The sequence below is a fragment of the Alligator mississippiensis genome, chromosome 1 (genome assembly GCF_030867095.1).
Source record: "Alligator mississippiensis isolate rAllMis1 chromosome 1, rAllMis1, whole genome shotgun sequence".
NCBI classification, from domain to species: domain Eukaryota; kingdom Metazoa; phylum Chordata; order Crocodylia; family Alligatoridae; genus Alligator; species Alligator mississippiensis.
Genome location: NC_081824.1, coordinates 269,022,187 through 269,046,491, shown reverse-complemented (window position 1 = coordinate 269,046,491; position 24,305 = coordinate 269,022,187). Strand labels below are relative to the sequence as shown.

At 43.6% G+C, this 24,305-nt stretch overlaps 1 long non-coding RNA gene across 1 annotated transcript in view; it reads right to left on the bottom strand.

The window, feature by feature from the left end:
- LOC109280315 (uncharacterized) overlaps positions 1–24,305 on the bottom strand; it is a 184,569-nt gene that overhangs the window by 64,455 nt on the left and 95,809 nt on the right. Inside the window, exons 3-4 of the long non-coding RNA XR_002086596.2 lie at positions 11,228–11,321; positions 6,478–6,663 (exon numbers count right to left, since the gene is read on the bottom strand). This is a non-coding gene — a long non-coding RNA (uncharacterized LOC109280315). The remainder of the gene's footprint in view (positions 1–6,477; positions 6,664–11,227; positions 11,322–24,305) is intronic.

The window sequence follows — 24,305 nt, the reverse complement described above, 5'->3', positions numbered from 1 at the left end:
TTTCATGGATGGAAATTCTAGAGCCTGTCTAGGTAACCCATTCCAGTGCTTCAACGTACTCCTAGGCCATGTCCAGATGAGCGCAGCAGTGTGGTGGGTGGCACCACAGACCTGTCTGTGGCACTACAGACTGCACATTCAGGTGTTTCCTGTGCTGCTAAAAACAAACAAACAAAAAAAAAAAACCTATGCAGAAAAAAGTGGGCTGGTGCACATGGAGGCAATGTGTGCCACCCAAAACCAGAGCCTGGATGCCCAGAGCCATGCTTCGGCTGCTAGCCAGGCTCCCATCTGTAGAAGTACCACAGCTGAAGCTCCTTGAGGGCCCCAGGACCCCAGGTAAGGCTGCTGGGGCCAGCATAGTTGCTGGTCCCAACCTCCCCTACCCCATCTAAGGTAACCTGCCACATGCCAGAGGGCACATGGCACAGGCATTCTCAAGGGACAACTAGCAGCGGCACAAAGTCCTCTCTGAGTCTTCTATTCTGCAGACTAAATAAGCCCAGTTCTCTCAGCCTCTCCTCAGAAGTCATGTGCCCCATCTCCATTTTACGATGGGTAACTGAAGCAAGGAGACACCAATGTCCAGATACAGTACTTAAAGGCATCTAAGTCCCAAAGACTTCAGCTGCAGTTCGGTAACCAAATGCCTTTAAGGATCTGAACCAGAACAATACACAAGAAGTCTAGTACAGAGCAATTAATGGAACTCAGAGACAAGCACAGGGCCATTCTTCCCTTTTATTTTGTGTCTCACTATATGGTGAACTTCACAGTAACCAGGGCTACATCAATAGAACTTTAAGATGTTTTTAAAAACCCAAAAAAGACTTATTTGAGTGTAATCTTAAGCATTATGAAGATTAAACAAAATTGTAATGATCTCTCTACCCAATTCAGTTATACATTAAATAAAGAACAGAATAAATAGCAAGTAATCATAAATTATGGAACAATAATTCTGCTGCAGAATTCTGCTAGTATTAACACAGAGAGCAAAGCAAAGTTGTTTGTGTAGCCACAAGGAGCCCAAAATAGAAGTTACAGCTCTGAAATTGGAGTTCGAACTCTTGTTTGTCTTAATTCCACCGCATTAAAAATCTAGTTATAAAAATATTCAAATAGAAAAAGAAAATTTCCTAGTTTCCTCTGGCCTAACTTACATACTAAACAAGCTATTCTTATTCTTTGCTACTTTTTCAGACAGACCAAACATTTTTTCTTTTTCATTCTTTTAAAATGGAGGCAAGGGCAGGTCCGGAGGCAGATTTGACTCAATCTTCCCCAGATTTGCATGCTTTTAACCTACACACTGATGCAACATACAAAACACAAAAAGCATGATGATAGATACTTATGCAGGTCTTCAGTTGTTCTGATGGAAAGGGAAGATCAATGGTTTTATGTTGCGTTATTGATTCTCTTTCCTAGTTTGTTCTAGAATCAAACAGACTGACAGTTTAACACTGGACATTTTTCAGCAGAGAAATGCAAGTTGACAGTCATGTTCAGATACGTTTTTCACCCACTTTTCAAATGTCCTTGTCAAGGTTTTATCTGACTGAAGTTGCAGTCATTAGAAACTTGTAGATTATAGCCTTGTTTCATGAATTGCAGGCATTACGGGCCATCTAACTGGTAATTGTGTAATTTCTTACACTGGTTTTATGTGCAATTAGATCAAATCTTTGTGCTATAGTATAGCATCCACATGCCAAGAGCTAAATTCACCATGTAAGTAGTTGTGTAAGTTAAATATCAGATACAAGGTGGGTAGGAAGTGCCTACGAGGCAAAGCATCATCATTTACATTGGCCTATTGTTCAGAAGTTGTGCAAAATAAGTGAACTGTGGTAGACAAACTTCATCCCTGGCACAAGCAAATGCAACCTACTTTCTTGCTCCAGGGCTAAACTCAGCTTTGTAAACCTTAGGCCCCTGGCATACATTATACATGAGACATGATTAACCAGGGAATCACATCTTAAGTAGTTACCCAGCCACATGTTATTGCAGTGAAATGTGTGATAAAAAAAAGGAATAAGCCACAAAGTTATTTTATACAAAATACAGGTAATAAATCTGTAGTCAGTTCCTATCGCACATTAATTGCATGTGTGGCCAGGCTGGGGCTCCCAGCCATGGGGACACAGCTGGGAGCCCCATCAGCTGAACCAGGCTCCCAGCCATGAAAGCACACCTTGCACCACTGAGGTTGGGAGCTGCCAACTGATCTTGGATCCCAGCCACAGGGGTACACCAGGAATATGGTTTGCCCCCATGGCTGGGAACCACATCAACTGATGGGGTTCCTAGCCACAGAAGCTTGCTACTTGCCAGTAGCAATAAGGCATGACAGAATGCGATGTTCAGTCTCACAGTCACATCTCTTTCCATACACGTGGCAGGGCAGGAAGCGTGATTGCAGGAATCATGCATCAGATCCCATCATGCCTTTAACTGCACATCTGCCTTTCAAATGTCATTTACTCAACAGGTGTTCTGAGCTCTCTCCCCCGATTAGTTGTCCCTTAATCTTCCTCTTACTGCTCAAGCAGTACAAATCAGCCCTGTGCAAGGCAGTTTGTTCAAAGTCCAATTTGAGGACTTCAGTGTGCAATGAATGGGCTGTCACAAAGGTCCTATGCATAGAATATATTACACTTTTACTGAATTCCAAATCTATGCAAAGGGCATGATTTTTGCCACTTCCATTAACTGGATTACTATTTTCCATCTGATGTTCTGTGTATATTTGGCACACCGACTCCTATGAGGATCTGTATCTACTTCCTCTACACAAAATACATTCAGACCTAGAAAACAAGGAGTAGGAATCAAATTAATCAGAATGATGGCACTATATTTTTTGGTCTCCCAAAAATCGATGCATATCGTCCCATTTTTGTCCTCATAACAGTGTGTCAAAAGTCTAAGGAGGGGGAGGAGGAGCTAAGCTGGAAATAAATGCCTAGCAAAACGTTTCAGCTAAGGAGATAATATATTAACCTGGGACATAGTAGTAGGAGGAGGGAGATGTTGCCATCACTATATACAGTATTAATAAGATCATTACTGGAATACAGTTCAGTTCTCTTGTTCCCAGTTCAGACAAAACATTAATCAATTGGAAATGTTAAAGAGAAATGCTGCCAGAATAATCAATTTGAGGTCTGAAAAACTGGTAAGAGTTTTTAGTCTATCTAGTTTCATTCTAGGAGAATGTTGAAAGGTAACTTAATCTACAGGCTATAGCTTTCTACTTCTGGGACAGGTTCCAAACATGATTCTTTAATTTATCAGATAAAAGCATAACAGCCTTCAAAAACTAAATATTGAGGGCAAACGCATTTAATCATATTATTAAGAACAAATCTAATCTTGCCTGGGGATGTGTTCAATTCTCCATCACTCGACATCTTTAAATAAAAAAAAGGAATTGTAGCTCAGTCAGAAGATATGGGCTGGATACAGGAATCCTTTGTCAAAGTTCTGTGGGGCTACGCTGTGCAAGAGGTCAATCAATGAAAAAAAAAAACAAACAAAAATCAACATGCTTACACCCAGAGGTTTTCAAAAGTCAGCTTCCAATCCAGGATCCAAGCTTGGCTGGAATTCAGAGACTCCATGGCTATGGAACAGCTTGAAGCATGTATGTAACCAGCATTATTAACTATTTTCTAGAGGTGGAATACTGCTTCTACAACCTGTTATAGTAATGCATTAATTCTTTTTACACAATAGCACAGGCAGTCCTCAGACTTATGATACAATTGGTTCCTAAAAACCGTGTCTTAAGTTGAAACATTGCAACTCGGAGCCAATCTTCTCATAAGAAACAAATGGGGGATTGGTTCCTGAACCAAGGCCCGATACCCTATTTTCACTAAAAATACCCCAGAATGTTGTACTCGATCAATTATAAATGAGTAATATGGCTACATTAATGTATTTATATTGTAAATAGCAATCATATTGATTTGAAAGGACTTCTTTGAGGTGACTTTGCTGGACTTTTTGAAAGACTCTTGGTTGGACTTTTTGAAGGGTTCTTGGCTGGAGTCTTCTCAGGAGTCTTGACTGCAGGTTTATCTGGGGTCTTGTCTGCTTTCTTAAAGGAAGTGTCCAAGGAAGTTTGGGCAGATGTTCTCCAGGGAGATGAGTGACGTAGCGAACTTTTTCACTGGTGTGGCATCGCATCAGATCAAGCGTTGTAAAGTTGAAACTGATGTCATAAAGTTGAAACAGGGCGTCAATTTATAAATGTTGTAAGTGTGAAATGTTGCAACTTGAAATGTTGTAAATTGAGTACTGCCTGTATGTCCAGGACCACAGCCTCAAAACACTGACAGCTAAGAAGAGGAAAACTGAAGTTTGCTACTTTTGTGCCTTATTACACTGAATGTTTAAAAGCTGCAGTTTTCCAGTTTAGCACACTTTGAAAAATCTCAACCTGAGTAATGAAAAAGTTTCATTAAAACATCTGTTTTCATTTTCTACTAGACTAGTATAATCACGGAGCCAAAAATATTCTGTGTTACTGTTTATAGGAGCTATTCACTAGGCCTGCGCGAAGCGGCTAGTGTTCGCTTCGGATTCAGATTTGGCCAATTCAGGGGACAGCGATTCGATTCAATGATTCAAATCACTGTCCCAAATTGATTCGTCTGAATCTGATTCGGAGATTGCTGCCAAATCTCCAAATCACAGATGCCCATCCCCTGCCTGCTCTCCCAACCCTGGCAATGGCTGCCCTACCTGCCCCAGCTTTGAAGAAAAAAAAAAAAGCCCCAACTCACTGGGTGCTGCTGGGTGGGGAGCAATCCCTGCTGCCTTCCACTGCCCCACACTGCATGGGGGGGGACTCTGCATGAACCCCCCAAACCCCCTTATTGTCCCAGCCCCACCCATGGCTGCCCTGCCCACCCCAGCTTCAACCCTTTAAGAAAAAACAAAAAACCAAAAACCTCTGAACTCACTGGTTCCTGCCAGGTGGAGGGGGGGTAATCCCGCTGCCCCCCATTTCATGGAGGGCTCTGCATGTGCCACCCAAAGCCCTGAGGCCATTGCAGGAGCTGGTGAGTCCCAGAGGGATTGGGGGGAGTTCCTTAAAGGGCTGGAGCTGGGGTGGGCAGGGCAGCCATGGGGGAGGGCTGGGACAGTGGGGGGGGTCAAGGGACTTGTGGAAGAGCCCCCCCACACAGCATGGGGCAGTGGGGGACAGCAGGGGTCACCCTCCTGCTGGGCAGCACCCAGTGAGTGGGGGCTTTTTCTTAAAGGGCTGGAGCTGGGGTGGGCGGGACAGCCATGGGGGGGGGCTGGGGGAGCAGGCAGGGGATGGGGACTGGCAGGGGTCCCCCCATAGTCCTCTCCCACCTCCTCCAGCCCCCCACCCCAACTCCCTACTTACCAGCTCTGAGTCTGGCTCCAGCTCCCTGCTGCAGCCACTGGGGACTGCCCAAATCATCGAAGCTCTCCAAATCGATTCAGAGATCTTTGAATCAATTCAGACCTTTTTATCAGTCCCCTGATTCAATTTGGATTTGGAGATTCGGCCACCGAATCGGGCCAAATCTCCTCTGAATTGAATCAGCACCCAAAGCTTCGCACAGCTCTACTGTTCACTATTTTTCTGATGGAACATATGAAAATATAAAAAGTGTGACATCTCTAAACAAATGTGTATTTGAGAGAGCTCTGAAATGAATTTCTGTTTCCCCTCATTCACTGTGGGGAAGCCCCTAAACCTTTACAGCAACTGACACATGCCATACTAGCATCATTATGATCAGACCACAAGTCACAAGACATAGAAAATCATGAAACAAATATGTTGAAAAGAAAGAGACCTAGCTGCCTTAGCAGTATGATGTCTGCAACACAGCCAAGCAAGCTGTAGGTCTGCATTGATCTTAATGACTTCAGTAAAGCACTACAATGCTCATATTATCTGCTACTAGCCACAATTCAATAACAGCCTGGATACAGGAGATGAAAGGAGAAAGCAGAGAGAAAAATGACAGCAACATAAATAGTCCTATAGATATATGCTATCTATATCTATAGTATATAGATATAGAGATATATCCATAGAGAGATGTATATCTATAGAGATAGGTAGATATAGTATATCCCTATACAGATACACACACACATACACACACACACACACGAGAGCTAGCAGAAAGCATTATCCAACCAAGGTAGGAACATGGACAAAAACAGAAGTCAGGAGCTTCTGAGTTCCAGTTTAGCTTTGTAGATCACGTTGCTTCTAGTGGATAAACACCCAAGCAGACTACTCAGAAACACACACTTATGAATTATCAGTGAGTAACAACTGGGTGTCCCGAATCAGGAATTCTGGTTTCTTAAGGTCACATTTTTCACATTATTTTTTAATGTGTTTGTTTATTTTTACTATTAGTTGTTGTTATTATTACTTTTAGTAGTCAGTTTGAGAAATGTAGTCATTACCTCAGCACAGCTCTTGCTAAAGTACCAGTTGAATATCCTTCTTCCAGTGGGCAGAGAGGAGCAGGATGACACAGAACTAAAATAACGCGAGACAGCAGTTCCATTTCCTCTGACTTAACAGAAGTCCCTCTTCTTGAGCTCAGAGATAAAGATTCAGACTGCGGTGATGGGGAGGGAGCAACAGCTCTACAAGAAATCCAATGTATAGAATTAGCTCACACTTTCACTTCAGTATTAACTGATCAGCTGACACCTAAGCACAGCTTTGCGAGTCACAGAGAACAGCAGATTCCATTTACAGACAGCGCACAGAGTTTTGCAGCTTATGCTGTGAAGGGGAAAGGCTTTTTTCTAGTACAAAAGGACAAATTTCCCCATTTACCTCTTTAGATATCAAAAACTATGACTATGTAAGAAACAGAATTATTCTTAATTTAAATCTCTCAAGATTTTTAAATGTGTGAAGTTGAAAACTAAATCACAAGAGACAGAAGTCAAAGGTTCAGTAGGATTGATATTGCCATGAGAGTCTAATGATATGAATATCTCTGGGCTCTTGGGGTGTTAATGGGAAATCTTAGTGTGGTGGATCAGACTTTTAAGGGATGGGGGGGATAGAGATGATCACTTGGTTAAGCAACGTAAAAATATATTCACTCACTTAAGATATTGCAGCAAGCAAAAAGCTGCTGCTCCAAAAAAAAAAAAAAAAATTATTATTATATTTTCTTTTGAAGTAACCATAGTTGAAAAAATAGATGGCATTGAAAGGCATTGGCTAGAACTTCCTTTGTTGTGTAAAAAGGTGATGTAGGCCATCAGAAGGAAATAGACTGGTCAGCATAGATAAAGGAGTGATAGTTTTCAGGAAATGCTTAAATTAAAAACACCAATGACTTGATTATGCTCTTATACAACTAATGATCAAACCCATTCATATTTTGGTAATAGCAAAATGGAGTGCATACATACATTTGTAATGTTCAGAATGGTTTCACTGTGAAAGAGAAGAGGCACTGGAAAAATTCTCTATAGCAGCAGTGCTCAACCTCTGACCCATGGGCCAAAATAAGTTGTGCAGAGCCATGTCATCTGGCCCCTGCGGCTGCCTGCAGACCTGGAAATTCAGTGGTGTGGAAGCAGTTACGACATTAAGTCGGTAAAGAATCTGCTGTAAAGAATCTGTCCCAGTGCCCTCATAGTGGGACTATTCTGCCTAATATCTAAACCTGAGCCCAACCTGTCATAGTGTAGGTTTTCTGTTAGCTTGTAGCAATCAGCTGTATTTCAAAATTTGTTCATATATTCTGTGTGAAGGTGTTTAAAGTTCTGGATAAGCACTTTTAAGTGCTACAAATATAAATAATAATAGAAAAAAAATCACATTCTTTACAACCAATTTTCCATTTTCTTTTTTGTCAATACAAATGCTCTCTTTTTTTTCTTTTCACCATGATTTCTGTGCATTTGCCACCTCATTTCTCTAGCACAGTGGTTTTCAACCTTTTTGCCATTTGCAGACCTCTAAAAATTTTGAATGGAGGTGCAGACCCCTCTGAATTGTAAGTGTGGGTATTCACATACTTCTGATTGATCACACTCATCTTTCCCAGACTCCTTAGACATAGTCTGTGGACCTCCAGGCTGGGACAGACATTCAAAAAGCCTGAGTCTGAATTGATTCAGTCTTGGAAGGTTAGTCTAACCTAGCTAAGCTAAGCCAGTTTGTAATTGGACAGACATCCCCTCTAGAATGAAAATAAATAAATAAATAAATCAGGCGCATGCCTGCAGAGGCTCAGGCTAGAAGTCAGGAAGTGGTAGAGCATCTCTCCCTTTCCTTCCACAGGGCTGAGCTGAGGGAAGCATGGCCAGGCTCTGGCAGGATGCCCTGATGCTCCCCCTTTCTTGAGCAGCACAGCAGAGAATGTTTACCACTAACTCAGTGTTTATCAACCGATTAAGAAAACAAAGCCTTCCTCCATTAGTTCAAGCTCTTCTTGAACAGATTTCCAAGGAAGGACATTACCAGCAACCTGTTGATTAGCTTCTAAAAGCCTGTCTGCCTTTGTTATCTCTCACAACATGGACTGCAGCCTTGATGTGGTCTGCTAGCTAATGCTGAGAGGTGTAAGGCAAATGGATGCAGGGAATAATCCCTGCTTAGCAGGGAGAAGCCAGGCAGATGCCTGCAGTCTCTGCCTGAGCTCCAGCCAGGGAAAAGAGGGTAGGGGCCAGCCTTGCTGCGGAGCAGAGAGCCCTGTCCAGCCCAGAGAGCATGCAAGGATGCTGGGGGAGTCTGGTCTATCTTAAGCCATCAAGGGGACTGGGACAGACATTGCATAAACTGGTTTGCCCTAAATCAGTTAAACCTGGTTGAATGTGGTATCAGGCTTATCTCAGACTGGTTTTAGCCATTTTCAAAACTGGTTTATGTGCACTGAACATCTGTTCTGTTACAGATTTAAACCAGTTTCTGATCACTTAAATCAGTTTGTGTGTAAAGTCTGTCCCTAGCCCCAGAGGTACGTGGACTACAGGTTAAAAAACACTGCTCTGATGCATTTTCATTCTTTTCCCTTCACCTTTTGAAACTTCTACTGCCAAACACAAACACATTCTCTTTCTTAAAATCAACTGCTATGACAAAGCATGACAATGTGCTTTGATAACTAATCTGTTACTAGCCTAGTCATCGGTATGTTATGGTTATGCTACTAGGAGAAACTCCAGATAAATCCCATTAAACCTTTGGCCTCTGGCCCTTGCATATCTCACTCTGGAATCTCATAGTTCTACCATTTAGGCCAGGACTCAGTATATTCTGTGTGTACAGAAATTACTTATCACCTTGAAGGCCCATCTCTGGGTCCCTGCTTGTTCTTCCCTTTGAGAGTCATGACCAATGAAGCAGAGACCAATCCTAATAAATGCTTTAACATACCAGTTTATATAAAGCAGTGGAGAAGAGAGAGATGTTTATACAAATGTTTATATGAACAGTGTAGTCTCATCTAATCTTCTACTTCACTACAAGCAGAATGAGATGGGCTTTCCTCTTACAAGAATAGAGCAAATCAACTTATACTTGCTGCACTCACCAAAGTCCTGCACACAGTGAGAATGTGACCATCTCTCTTGACCTCTCATGCTATTCAAACTGCTTTGGGGACTCCCTAGCAAAGCAGTCAGCAGCTATTAAGGCTCTTGGCTGAGACACTCTCTCCCAGTGTTCTTCAGACTGCTAGACAAATAGATACCCTTCTTTCTCGCAGCTCCATGCTGACCCTAATGAGCAAAACTGATCAGTAGGTATGGCAGAAACACCATGAAAGAGACCAATCTAAACAGTATTTAAAATGCATCCCTACATTTCTCACAAATGCAAACTTTAGGTTCTGTTTGCAACTGAACTTTCAAATGCCACAAAATTTTCATATTGCACCAAGATTTTGATATCAAGCCGTTTTCAAAAGAAATGCAGATTCAGATGCAGAGTAACAAGAGATTATCACACATATCAGTTCCTTTATATTCATTTAATGGTATGACTCTGCAATTCCTAATCAGACAAAATTCCAGCTGAAAACATCATAGAACAGTTTTCCAGATTGACAACTACAGGAACAGTCTCTTATAGAAATTTCTGCCTGTTTCAGGCCACACAAAAGGGGATTTTCATTTAATCCAACAACCTTTGGAAACTACTAAATATTTCTAGTGCTAATTCACTAGAGAATATGGTCATTTTGGTTCAGCAAGTCAATCTGAAGCACTACTTTGGCACAAACAGCTACCTGTCCTCAACTTTAATGTTATAAGAACAATGACATCAAATTTAACTGAGACAGAATTGAACGGAAGGGGATGTACTATTTTGTATGAATATACAAGTCCGTCTTGGCGCACACACTTGCAAAAATATATTTGATGCCCAATTACACAACAATGAAAAGGAACAGGGCAGCTAAGCATGACAGAACATCCTCATGTTGCTTACCTGCAAAATGCAAATCTTTCTCCTGATAAAATAAAGAGTGTGGAGCTAGCAACGATCTAAGAAGTGTCATTTGGAAACTGTTAACATTAAACAACTGTAATCAGTCTTGGCTATGGTTTTTGTTTCTTCCTACCCCTCCCTGCCTCCCCTATATATCATATGTTTGAACCAGGGGTTTCAACCTTTTTTTTAGTAAGTGTACCCCCTGTGGCCAGATGTGGAGCTAAATGCAGAGCGGAGCCAGCATGGGGTGGTAGGTGGCAGCAGCTGCCGCCACGTGCAAGTATCTCCCCCACCACCCACCACATCCAGCCAGCTGGCAGCACCTGTGTGGCCCCCAGAGGGGTGCTGCTGTCCACTCCCCGCCTCTGCTCCTGGGAGGCAGCAGCTCAGGGTGGTGAGTGGTGATGCTCCGTTCATGCCTGCCCATGTGTACCCCACCTAGGGCCTTCCAAAGTACCCCCAGGGGTACACATACCCTCAGTTGACAACCCCTGCATTAGAAGATCTGGTTGTTGTGCTTTGTTAACATCAGAATGAGCCTGTCCCTTGCATGGGTTGTACTACTAAAACTTGAACTTCAACATAAATTATAAAACTTAGGATCAGAACTTCTATTTTCAAGAGGCAGGGGGACAGGCATCAGCTACCTCTACACAGCACAGCCTATGGATTCCATGATGGAATGCAAAGGAAATTTTAGTTTTCTGCCCCTTACTTATATATTAACATAGGAGGGGAAAGACCTACCTCTGAGTTGGTCTGGTTTCCCTATTGTCAGATTAAAAGACGCATCCACTATATTTCAAGCTTTAAAAATTCATCCCACTGCTTTGCAGGTGATCTGCTTGGAAAAAATCAAAAAGTATGAGGTAAACAACAAAGAACTCCAAGGTAAAATAGGCAGTGTTAAGGCAGCACAAACCATGCAGTTGCCCAAGCCCTGAGCTGGCTCACATGAAACTGAGTGGCAGAGAGCAATTTCATGGTTTTATTAATAAGGTTGTGTCAAAGTGTAGGGGGACCCAGACTGAACCTTTGCAATTCGGGGGGGGGGGGGGGGGAGGAAGGAACGTACACTCTAAACACTTTCTTTACACAGCAATAGGTTAATATTGCATTTAGAGACAGACTTTAATGAATGAGAAATGCAAAAAGTATTCCATAGGTGTAAGGGAGGCAAGTAGAAGGGAAGTTTTTAAGCTTATTTAATAGATTTCATAGACAAGTTTAATTTGAAACGTATGTCTTATTTCTTTGGTGAAAGACTTCCACAGCCTGGTTCATCATCTAGCATGAATGACTGGTGCCTCCTGAGACTGGGGAGGGGGGGAAGGGGGGGGGGCCATCATAAAAATGAGCAGGGACCGCCAGCAGCTGCCAGCATTGGTGTTGGCTGTGATGAGAAGTGACCTTCCACAGCTGCCAGCAGCAGTGTTGGCAGTGGGGGGGAGAGGGAGAGAAGTGGGGACCACCCACAGATGCCGCTGGCCACGTCAGCATTGAAAGGGTGGCAAGCAGCAACTGCCTGCAGAAGCCAGCAGTGGCAGCCAATCTCAGGGGGAGCATGTGCCTTGCCCCCATACCCCCCCCACGCATCGCCCATGGCATCTAGCCTTTCAGCACAGCAAAGTATCCCTTTTCTTTTGCTTTTTAAAAAGTTCTTTGCAGTTCCTCTTTCTGGTCTTATCTGAGCTTAAGGGAATTTCAAATCAGAGGAAGATCGTATTCTAATTTCAAAGAGTATCTTATAACAAAAGGTGAAGACAATTTGAAAACCTTCAAGATACCAATGTAAAAGTAAATGAAAGGCAGAATATCCTAAGAGACCTCACGGTCAACCTACTCACATGGCCCAGAATTCCACTTTTGAACATTTCCACGTCACTGGAAAAATTATTGTTCTGAAATTCTTTCCCAAGCCTTTCCTTTTCTTTGAATTACTTGGGGAATTTATTTCTTCAAAAACTTTTACCCAAAAATCAATTGTTTGAACAAACTCCATGGATTTTTCTTAAAGGAATCTTTCATACACAAGGGGTGCATCTACACATGCAACTAATGCAAAGAAATAAACTCTGGTACAGCTTGCACTAGAGCATACTGCTCTTGGGCGCAGTGTCTACATGTGCACCTAAGACAGAAGTATTTCAAACCAGGGTGGAGCCCTGGACTCACAAGGGACACAGGCATCAGCCCCAGGCTCTAGGTGGCAGCGTTGGGTGGCATCAGATCTGGCTGGGTCAGAAGAGTGCTAAAATGTGGGGCTAAGCAGTAGGGGTGTGCGAAGTGGGCTGTATTTGATTTGGATTCAGCCCAAATTGGGGGCAGTGATTCAATTCGTTGATTCAGATCACTGTCCCTGATGCAATCTGGCCACATCTGATTCTGAAGATTCGATGCCAATTCAGAGAATCAGTGATTCGGCCATAGACACAGCTTTAAATGTTTTTTCTATATTCCTCAGGGTACCAGGCATGGCTTGTGAATGCTGCAATGGCAGGGTGAATGGAACATCCCACAGGAATGGGGGGGGTGGGAAAAGGAGGGGAGGGCATGCTTGACAGTGAACCCGGAAGTGGCCTAGAAGTACTTCTGGTCCACTTACGTGTCAGCTGCCAAGCTCACAGGGGAGCCCCTCCAGCTCAGCGATCAGCCGTGGGGGGACCCCAGGTGCCCCCTCAGACCCAGGAGACAACAGTCGCTGAGCCAGAGGGTTGCAGGGGGCCCCCGCATGCTCCCCAGTGGCCCCAGAAGTGCTTCTAGTCCACTTCCAAGTCTGCTGCTGAGCACACTGGGGACCCCCCAATGAACCTGTGGGACACTTCATCTGCCCCACTATCTCAGCATTCATGAGCCATCTGGTACCCTGAAGTATGTAGAAAAAAACATTTAAAGCTGTGTCTATGTCCAAATCATCAAATCTTTCCAAATCAATTCAGAGGGTTCTGATTCAATTTGGACACATTAAAGGGTCTCCTGATTTGATTTGGATTTGGTGATTCGGCCACCAAATCTCCACCAAATCAAAATCAGCAACTGAAGCTTTACACAGCCCTACTAAAGAGCAGGCAGCCCCTGTACTTTAACATCATCATGCCTCAGCCAGCCCATCACTGTCTACATATTCATCTCAGCAGAGTAATTGCACTGTAAGTTAGTACTGTCCCCATCAGTACTATTTTACAGTGGAGTTAATTTACTGAGCTCTAATACCAGCACACATGTAGATGGTAACATTTTACTGAGGAGCTAATTAGTCTATGTCCCAGGGATGCCGGGGTTAGAAGGGTACCCCGGGGCTGGACCAGGGGGGAAGTAACCACCTACTTGCTCCGGCCTCTGTGTGGGGTAAGCAGGGACACGCACGCGGGGAGACCACCAGCGCGGTTTGTAAGCCACACTTATATCCAGCTGGGGCCGGGCGACGCCAGCGGGAGACGCCGCCTGGCAGAGATAAAAGGCGGCCCCAGAAGCGGGGTCAGGGGAGAGGAGGGGGAAGTCCGCAGGGAACCCCGAGAGCGGGACCCGTGCCAGTGGGGCACATGCATCTGGCCCAACGGGGCCAGCCGAGGCAGCGGCGCTAACTGCAGCAGCTGCCGGGAGAGCGGCGGTGATAGCAGCACCGGCAGCAGCAGAGAGAGCCGCCGCGTTAAAGGAGCCGGGAGAGAGAGCTGCGGCTACAGCAGTGAGGACTGCGCTCTTAAAGGAGCCGCGGATAAAAAGGAAGAGGACGTCGGCAGCACGACGGGAGGAGGAACTGGCTACCGTCGTAGCAGGAGTGTGGGTGGCGGAACCAGTGAGGCAACTGAGCGCGGACCCCACGAGAGAGGTGACAGACGGGCCAATGGGGAGCCAGCAGTGGACTCGGCGAGGGAGAGAACACCAGAAACAAGACTCCCAGAAAGAGGGAGCCACAAGCCCAGGGAGTAGGCACCCAGGGAAGTTGGTGGCTTTAAGCCTCCTGATAGGCCGGTAGCCAGGGGGAGCTCATCGGTCGGGGCTTAGGCACCCGGGTCAGAGCCTGGGCTAGGTGTGATATAGGAGTTGGAGTTTTAGTTTTAGTATTCACTTCCTTTTGGGGGCTAGCTCGTGGTTGTAGTGTTGCGGAGGCCTTGGGACCATACGGGCTAGGGGCAGCCGAGAAACCAGGAGGGGTGAGACCCCTAGGCAGATTCCAGCCTGGGTAGTTTGGATCCCTGGAATAAGGACCACCGGGAGATTCAGGACCGGAAACACGGCGGGGCCGCCGGAGGAAGGCCACTAGAAGACCAGGAGCAGCAGGTGGCTATTGGCTGGGGTGTAGGGGAGGTCAGAGCCCCGTGAGTGCCCGCCGAAGGCGCGACAACCCCAGGAGGCAGCATTAACAGAGACCCCCACCACTGAGGTTACATTCAAAGTCGTGGCAGGCGAGGTTAGGGGGTCTCCCGTCACCACCCGAGGCACCTCCCGGGGCCCTCTTGTGAGCTCGTGGCCAGTGAGAACGGCCACTCGGACTAGACCAGCCCGAGAGCGCCTGGTCGAGCGGAGGTGGGCACAGTCTACTCCACAATCAAGTACATGCTTAGAAGAACCCAGAAAGGAGGGTGTAAATTGGGATGTCTTAACCTTGGAACAATTATCCCAGCCCTGATATACAGAAGGGCAGTTTCAGGAGTGCTCTAATGCCATCCAGCTGGTTGTAACACAGTGAAAAAGCCAGTTGACAATAAGTAGAAAACACATTTTATTTACTGCTGCACACTCACTATGAGGGGAGGTAGACAGAAGAAGTGTCACAGCCAGTGGAATGCCCAAACGAGGATGTTTAGAGCACTTGCTTCCTGTGGACACATTCTAACCTATACTGTAGGGAATGGACTGATCTCTCTCATAAGAAAACCTTCCATGCCAGAGTGAAGGCATGGTATTTGTTTCTCACAATACAAGAAGGAATCACTTTTCCATGCTAAATTATTTTTCTAAGATACTGGGGAAATCTTATTACTGCTGATGTTGAATGGAACAACTGAACTCCCTGGGTATGAGAGCAGACCCCACCTAAAAGCCAAGACATGCTAACAGAGGATGCTTCATCTCATGAATCAAAAAAACAAAAGGGTGGGGGGTTGTCTTCTAAAGCAGCAGCATTTCCTTTGGAAAATATCATTGTATCTCACCAAAATACCACACAACAGACCTAATTTCTGCTATTTCCATTTTCAATGAATCAAAGAGCACATTCCTGGCATTAAGAGTGTGAAATGGCATCTTAAGAAAAAAAATAAGCATTTTAACAAATCAGTGACATTTCTTTTCTGCTCTACCCATTGTATCAATCTAAACTCAGTTGACATTTCCTTAAATATCAAATATATTTTTACATGAGCTAAATGTCTTAAGTTCTAGCTAGAGTTGGTCAGAAACCTCAAAGGAATTTTTGGTTAAGTTAGGATGGGAAACCTGGTTTATGATACCAGGTGGCAGTTGATCATGCATATGTGTAACCTAGCTGCAACACCAAGTATATTACAAGTCTCACCTTTTGCCTGATACCCAGAAAATAGGGTGTTTCATGGTAAAAGGAATGTCTTGCAGAGAAATTCATGCTTATTCTATATATGCTAGCTCAGGAACAGCAGCCTTGCCATATTCACAGAGCACTGTGCCCAGGCTAATTAGCACTATTTCTCAGCAGGGCCAATTAGCCTGGGCACACTGCCATGAAAACAGATGCACAGATTTCAGTTCAAGACCCAATTTAAAAATCAGTGGCCAATACTGTGGATATACATCAAAACCCTTAGAGCCCCAGTAACAAGTCCTGGCTTTTTACTTCAGGTTATACCAGTGGTGCTATTATTGCCAGCTGACTGTAACAGCTAGCAACTTTGGAGGTCCCTGGTATAATGGCTGAGGTGGAGGTGTCATGTATACATCTCCTGTAGGACATATTGTTAACAGAATTTTTCTTCATATAACAGAGACCCTTAATCTATTTACTGCATCTAATTAATTTATATTTTATTAATATCACACCTGATGCAACTCTTACAATTTGTAAACACATGCTGTAAAACAAGGGAATGATAAAGAAATTATAAGAAAAAATGAAACAACCATCTGGAGCCAAGCAAAATGAAGGACTGGTCAAAAATCTGTGTCATACTAGGGCATGAGAAGTGTTTTAGTGGGAGTTTGGTAAAGAGAGTAGGAAAGATTAATATCCTAAACATTATTGCTCAGTAGTCTAAAAAATGTATACATTGGCTTGGAAAACCTAGGCAACATATAGTCCCAATAATAAAAAAGAGAAAAAGAAAGCTAATTAAAGAAAGCTTTTTTAAAGAAGGGAGAAAGAGAGAAGTGATGACCCTTAGAGATTTGCCTTTTAAATACTGCACACATAGCTGGTATTATTTAAATACTTGGTGCTCTTGCAATACATAAAGATTTGTAATGTGTATACCATGAGTCCATGGCTGCAATCATTCATGGTCGAGGATGATCACTCCCCCAGATCAAGTAAAGCATTGTAAATGAGTCTGCTGATGGCTAAGAAGGCTGATCCTATAGCCACAGACTCTCTGGTAAATGCCATAGGTGGTGGTTAAAGGAAGGATCAGACCACAGATTTCGCTCATTTCCTTCCCTTCCATTTCTGTCATTTTTCTGTCTCTCGGGTGAGACAGATTCTTTCAAAGATGTGCCTTCTCTTGCTAGGCATCGTTATGTAGCACTGCCCCAGGCTATTTTTTCCTCAATTTGTAGTGCCAATGTTACACTTCTTAATGTTCATCTTGAGGGTGTCTTTGAAGCATTTCCTCTGGCCCCCGTGTGTCCTTTGTCTTTGGCTGAGTTGGGAGTATAGCAGTTGTTTTTGTATACACATCAGAAATGTGCACACAATGCCCTGTCCATAGCAACTGATGTTGTATAACCAGCTCTTCCATACAGGTGGTGTTAAAATCAGTGAGGACACTGGCATGCGATGCTGCGGCTAGTAAAGCGACCAAAACGCTGGCTTGCATCCATAGATGCTTCTCAAGCAAATCCCGGGACGTCATTCTCCCCTTGTACTCGGCCTTGGTGAGGCTGCAGCTGGAGTACTGCGTCCAGTTTTGGGCTCCACAATTCAAAAAGGATGTGGAGAAGCTTGAGAGAGTCCAGAGAAGAGCCACGCGTATGATCAGAGGTCAGGGAAGCAGACCCTACAATGACAGGCTGAGAGCCCTGGGGCTCTTTAGCCTGGAAAAGCGCAGGCTCAGGGGTGATCTGATGGCCACCTACAAGTTTATCAGGGGTGACCACCAGTATCTGGGGGAACGTTTGTTCACCAGAGCACCCCAAGGGATGACAAGGTCGAATGGTCACAAACTACTACAAGATCGTTTCAGGCTGGACATAAGGAAGAATTTCTTTACTGTCCGAGCCCCCAAGGTCCGGAACAGTCTGCCACCGGAGGTCGTTCAAGCGCCTTCATTGAACACCTTCAAGATGAAACCGGATGCTTATCTTGCTGGGATCCTATGACCCCAGCTGACTTCCTGCCCTTTGGGCGGGGGACTGGACTCGATGATCTTCCGAGGTCCCTTCCAGCCCTAATGTCTATGAAATCTATGAAATGTGTGAGACAATCCTCCCACGTTATGCCAAGGATCCGGAGGTAGCGCTGGTGATGGCATTCCAGGCAGTCACTGTAGGTCACCCAAGCTTCACAGCCATGGAGAAGAATTTGGAATACCACAGCCTTGTATAGCAGGAGCTCTGTTTGAGTTCTGATGTCATAATCATTGCCCAGATGATGATTCAGTCTTCTGAAGGCAGAGCTGGCACATCGGATCCTATACTGGCTCTCCTCATTGATGTTGGCCTTCTTCAAGAGATGGCTGCTGAAGTATGCAAAGTGTTCAACACTCTCCATCTCCTGTCCATCAGTGAGGATCTTTGCCAAGGGGTTGATTGGCCTGGAGCAGGCTGGTGAAGCACCTTTGTGTTTCCAATGTTTAGTGTCAGTCCCAGGCACAGGTATGCTTGAGAGAAGCAGTTAAGGGCCATTTGTAGGTTCTCCTCAGCATGTGCAACAACAGCACAATCACTGGCATACTGAAGTTCTACAATCAAGGCCAAAGTGACTTTGATTCACATCTATCCTGTACTTGATACTGATGCCATGTTGCACATGGTCATGGATGAGCACCTGGATGACCACAAGAAAGGTAGAAAACAAAATTGGTGCAATCACACAGCCCTGCTGGATACCCATTTGAATGGTAAAGGGCTCCATAGCAGAGCCACTGCACAGGATGCAGTCAGTCATTTGTTCACAAAGGAGTCTTAGGATGGTGATTAATTTCTCTGGGCAGCCAAACTTTGATAAGTTCTTCCATAGAGCCTCACAGTTAACAGGGTTGAAGGCTTTGGTCAAATCAATAAAGGCCATATACAGTTCCTGGTATTGTTCTCAGCATTTTTCCTGGATCTTCTGGACCACAAAAATCATGTCCATGGTGCCTCTTGATGGTCTGAAGCTGCATTGAGACTCAGGAATGATTTCCTTGGCAAGACAAAGTAGTTGGTTCAACAGAATTGGAGCAAGGATCTTTCCAGCGATGGAAAAGAGGGTGATATCTTGGTAGTTTCCACAATCAGACTTATCTCCCTTTTTAAAAATGATGATAATATTGGCATTTCTTAGTTCAGCAGGAATTTCCTCAGTGTTCCAGACTTTAAGGAACAGTGTGTGGAGCTGGTCATAGTTTCCTCACTAACTTTGAAGACCTCAGTTGGTATGCCATCAGGGCCAGAAGCTTTATTCTTCATCTGTCTTGTCACCTGCTGGACATCTTCAGAGGTTGGTAGACTGGCAAGTGCTTCCCTTACTGGTTACTATGGGATGGATTCGATGGTTTCATCAGTCACCATGGATTCTTGGTTCAGGAGCTTTTAGTAGTGCTCCTTCCAGAGGTTTTTGATGGACTCGTCATATTTGAGTAGTGCGTGTACTGCCGTCTTCAGATCTAAAGCGGGGTGAGTCCACAACAGCTTGGTCCATACACACCTTAATTGTGCTGAAAAAAGTCTGCATATCATGACTGTCAACAAATTGTTAGATTTCTTTCACCTTCTCTTCCCACCATTTCTTTTCAATTTCTCAAATCTTTCTCTGGGCTTTAAGCCCATCAAAAAGTTCCCTGCCTGTGACTGGATCTAGGGTGGTTTTGCAACATGCAGAAAGCTTTTTCTCTTCCAAAAAATCGAGAAGGGCTTTGATTTCAGCGTTGTTTTCATCAAACTAGCCCTGATGGCATGTATAACAGCGGGAGGAACCAGGGGACAGTCCGCAGAGCTATTCTGACTGTAAATTTGGACTACAAATCCCACAGAGGCTGGAAGGCAAAGGAAAATGGATGAGGAAGCTTGAGGCTGCAGTAAGGTGGAGAAAGAGAAAATCCCCTTGTCACTTCAGCTGGATAAGATGCATTGGAAACAGTTGGAACTGTAAGGAGCAGCAATTCCTTACAGTATGGTGACTACCATATTTGATGTCAAGGAGCATGCCCTACATCCCACATTATTGGACACATTTGTGCTCTGTGCATCAGATTCACAGAACCCCAAGGGCTGGAAGGGGCCTTGAGTCACCTACTCCAACTACTGGCACAAATGGAGGATGTACCATTTCTAACCACCTGGATAAATTCTTATCTGGCCCCTCCTTGAAATCCCCCAATTAAGAGGATTCTATTATTTCTCTGAGTAGCTTCTTCCACTGTCCTACTGTTTTTACAGTTAGGTTTTCTGAGATTTAATCTAAAACTGCTGCAGTTTAAACTCATCATCTCACATACTGGCCTCTGGGAAAGTAGGACAGTTGTTTTCCTCCTGCATGGCAGCCTTTGAAATATTTGAAAACTGCTGTCATGTCCCCCTTATTTTCATCTCCTCCAAAGTGAATGTACCTACGCTCCCTACCTTTCTTCTTATGGCTTGCATTCCAACTCCTTTATCATACTTGTCACTTGCCTCTGAATCTTATCTAGTTCTTCTATTTCCTTCTTAAAACAGAGCCCAGAATTCCATTCAATACTGCAGCTGAGGCTTAAATAGCACCCCACTACTTGGTGCTACCATTTTCCATCTCCCACATGCAATATTTCTGTTAATGCATTCTTTGTTTGCTTTTTTGCATATGCATCACATTGCTGTGGTCCATCACTGGCGTGTCATTGCCCAGGTAATTATCTCCCATTCTGTTCTGGCATATTTGTTTGTTCCTCCTAAGGTGTAGGCTCTACAGGCTTTAATCCTTGGTACAAACACTTTAAGCAAAGGCATAAATTACAATAGACACACACAGAGTGAAAGGCAAAAAGGGACTGCTGTGACCATCTAGTCTCACCTCCTGTATTACACAAGCCACACAACTTCCCTGAATTAATTCCTGTTTGAACTAAAGCATTTATTTTAGAAAATCATTCAATTTTCATTTAAATCATTTCCAACAATGGAGGAGCTATTACAACCCTGGTGACTTGTTCCAGTGGTTAATTGTTCTCATTCTCAAAAATATACACTTTATTTCTCATCTCTGCTTGTCTATCTATAGAATTCTTAGCCGAGTTCCTATCAGTGGTTCACTCTAGGGGTAGGAGGACAATGTTCTCATGGGGGCTTTATCCTCACATGCTTCTCCTGCATGCAGTGCAGATGCTCTCTCACAACTTCATTGCAGGCCACTGTGTTGATTCCTCCTTCAGTAGTCCCTGTTGATCCTCTGCCAGGATTAGGCTGCTTTTCCCTGCCCAGCTCAAGTTGCCTGCTATCCAGCCTCCCTTTGCAAAAAGTCCACTTCCAGGAGGTTGTTTCTGGTCCCAGTCTCAGGCTATTTTCTCAGCCTAGTCCCTTCTGACTCAAGGATTATTTCCACCCCAACTCCAAAAAAAATAAAAATAAAAAAAATTATGGAGCCCTCTACTAGGTGAGCAAGATAAAAGCATTCTCCACTGGGTAAGATTGATTCAGAGAGAGTAGAGAGAAGGTCATGGTTTAATTTACATGCCCAGCTCCCCAGTATCATGGCCCAGTTATGGCAGGGACCACAATTTTCCTGCCCATATCATGGTACCCTCCCTTCCCCTTTCACTGGTGGAGGGGGCAGGTTTAGGGCCACCTGGCTAGCTGAGCCCAGCCTCCAGTGCCAGGCTGGGAGCAGGGATCAGTAGCATTCAGTGGGGGAAAGTAGGTAAAATAAAGCCTCTGAGGCTGAAAATCTGCCCCCAGGGCATGGAGAACCCCCACATTGTATTAGTCCTGCTGGGACAGCACCTAGCACTTTCCCCCCACTACCTGCCTGGCAGGAATCAGGACTGGGTGTTGCACAGTGGCACAGGCACCCCCATGGTTCTATCTTGTTGCAATAAAATGCTATATTATGGTCACTTGCTGAGGAACTACCCAGTAAGCAGGCATATTGTGGCATTTTGTTGCAAATCACATTTTTTGTGAAAATCACTTAATTTCCTGATTTTCATGAAAAATGCAAGAATGTGATTTAATCTAGGCTCTAGTCATGGGCAATGAACAATGTATGTATATCCTGTTCTAAACACAGAGGAAAGTTCATATACCAGCACCTGGATACAGCCTGTAAAAAACACTCCCGAAAAGGGACCTACCTGGAGAAAAAGCTCTACAGTAATTTTAGTAAATTACTTTTTGTTGATTGTCTATAGGTTGATCTCATGCTTTTTACAATTAGAAACCCTTGAGGCAAGACCGGTTCACTACTCCATACAGCAGCTACCACAAATTAGTTGCCACCTCTGACTGACATCTTGAATTACTACTGGCAAAATTACCTATCTTCATCCAGGAGCAATGTACATATCACTGTTTAAAAACTCAATTTCCAACAATTTTAATACCAACCTTTGGTGTTTTTCTACATGTCTTAAAATCCTGGCAATACTGCTGTCAGCTCCTGTTGCAGAGATTGCTTGCGTTTTCACAGTCTGTGAAAACAGCCCTCTATATATGGCACAGTGCATGAAAAGTGTCATTATACATTTTTCTTTCTATGCAAACGAATAATATTAAAATATGAATTTGCTGAACATTGAACATCTTAAAGGTACCAAATCTGTTTCCACTAATCTCAAGTGGGGTTTTAAGCTTCATTTAATGGATTTGGAAGGATTAAAAAAAAAAGAAAAAAACCCGAGTCTTCTAGAGACCAAGACTGAATATTTTGAAAGAGAAAAGGAAAGGTACAGTCTGAAATCCTGGACTTTTTCCTGCAAAAGAGGTGTAAGACATTTTTCTGCATATATATTTTTTTAAATGTAAACTTCCCTTGAAATATTTTTAAATAGCTTGTCATTACGTAGCTAGAAGTTGGGGGTTCATGTAAAAGAGAGAAAGAGGGATGCTCATCTAGTTGTTGTGAAGTTCAATAATATGAAAAAGTAAATTATGTAAGCTAAACTGTAACGTGGAAACTCAGCTCTCTGTAGCCCACTATAGAAAGATTTAAGAAATGGAGAACAACTACCTGCATATAGTAGCAGTGTTTCACTGCAAAAAACTCAGGGCACTTTTAACTGCCCTTTAATAAGTACTAAAAAAAGTCACAAAGGTAAGTGCTGCTACCATTGGGGAATGCCACTGTATCACAAATGCAAGGCTTCCTATATTATCTCATACATATATACTGTTGTATCTCAATCTTGTTCATGTATATCACACAGTGGGTTTATGTTTTGGTTCTAAGGAGATCATAGACATCTTTGGTCCCTGAAGGAGTGGATTGACCTAAACAGAAAACTGTTTACAAGCGAACCCATGTACACTGTTATATGCAACGCATACTTGTGCCCCCAACCCTTTCCTTAGCCTGAAAACACCCTCAGGTGTAGCTTTCTAACCTAACTAAAAATGCATTTTTTCCAGGCAGCATGTTCAGGTTTGATTTTGATAAAAATATGGCCCTCATATGTGGAAAAAATGCCATGAATTCAATCTTAGTGGCACTGAAACCCAGCAGCAGAGTACAACCTTTACTGCCATATTGTGAGGGGAGGGGAAAGATTGCCAGGAACCATATCAATCAAATTTCTCTGAGATATTTTCGGTATTGTTCACAGGCATATGGTCCATCATTTGAATTGTAATGCAGCAACTCCATACAGTTCTTAACATGTGTTATTGACACACTGTGCAGCAGTCTCACTCTTTAGACAGCTGTCCAAATAGCAAACTAGTTTTCCCTACAGTCATTTGGCTTTTGAGGCAGCTTCTTGTAACTTTAGGGAATGCTAAGAACAAAAAATAAGGAAATCCAAGCTTCCCTTAATTGGGTCCATAAACCTACAGCCCCCAAACATTTTTGGTACAGTGATTTGTAGAGCGCTTTTAATTTTTGTTAAAAGTAGAAATAATTTTGTTTCTGCTGAAAGAGATTAACAACATCAGCTACAGCCAGACATGATGCAGACTATGCTGTGAATGTTCAGTCTTCCAAGGCACCTCGATTAGTTGGAAAAGCAGCAGAAGATGTTTATGAAGTTTGGATTCTGGATTCATACAGCCCAGCCCTTCAGTTACACCATAATTGATTTTTCTCATTATGCTGAGGTTGGAAAAAAATAAAACGCAACACACCTTGCTGAAGGTTAAGATTTCTAAAGTAATTATCAAATCCTCATTTCAACAGGTCACTATGATGTGCTAGGTAAATCTGGAATTAAAAGTATGCAAAATTTAAAGCAGTTTTGTTATGGCAGAAGGTTGAAATACAAGTAGAAGTTACTATGCTACAGGTTTAATAAGTGATAATATAAGACACTAA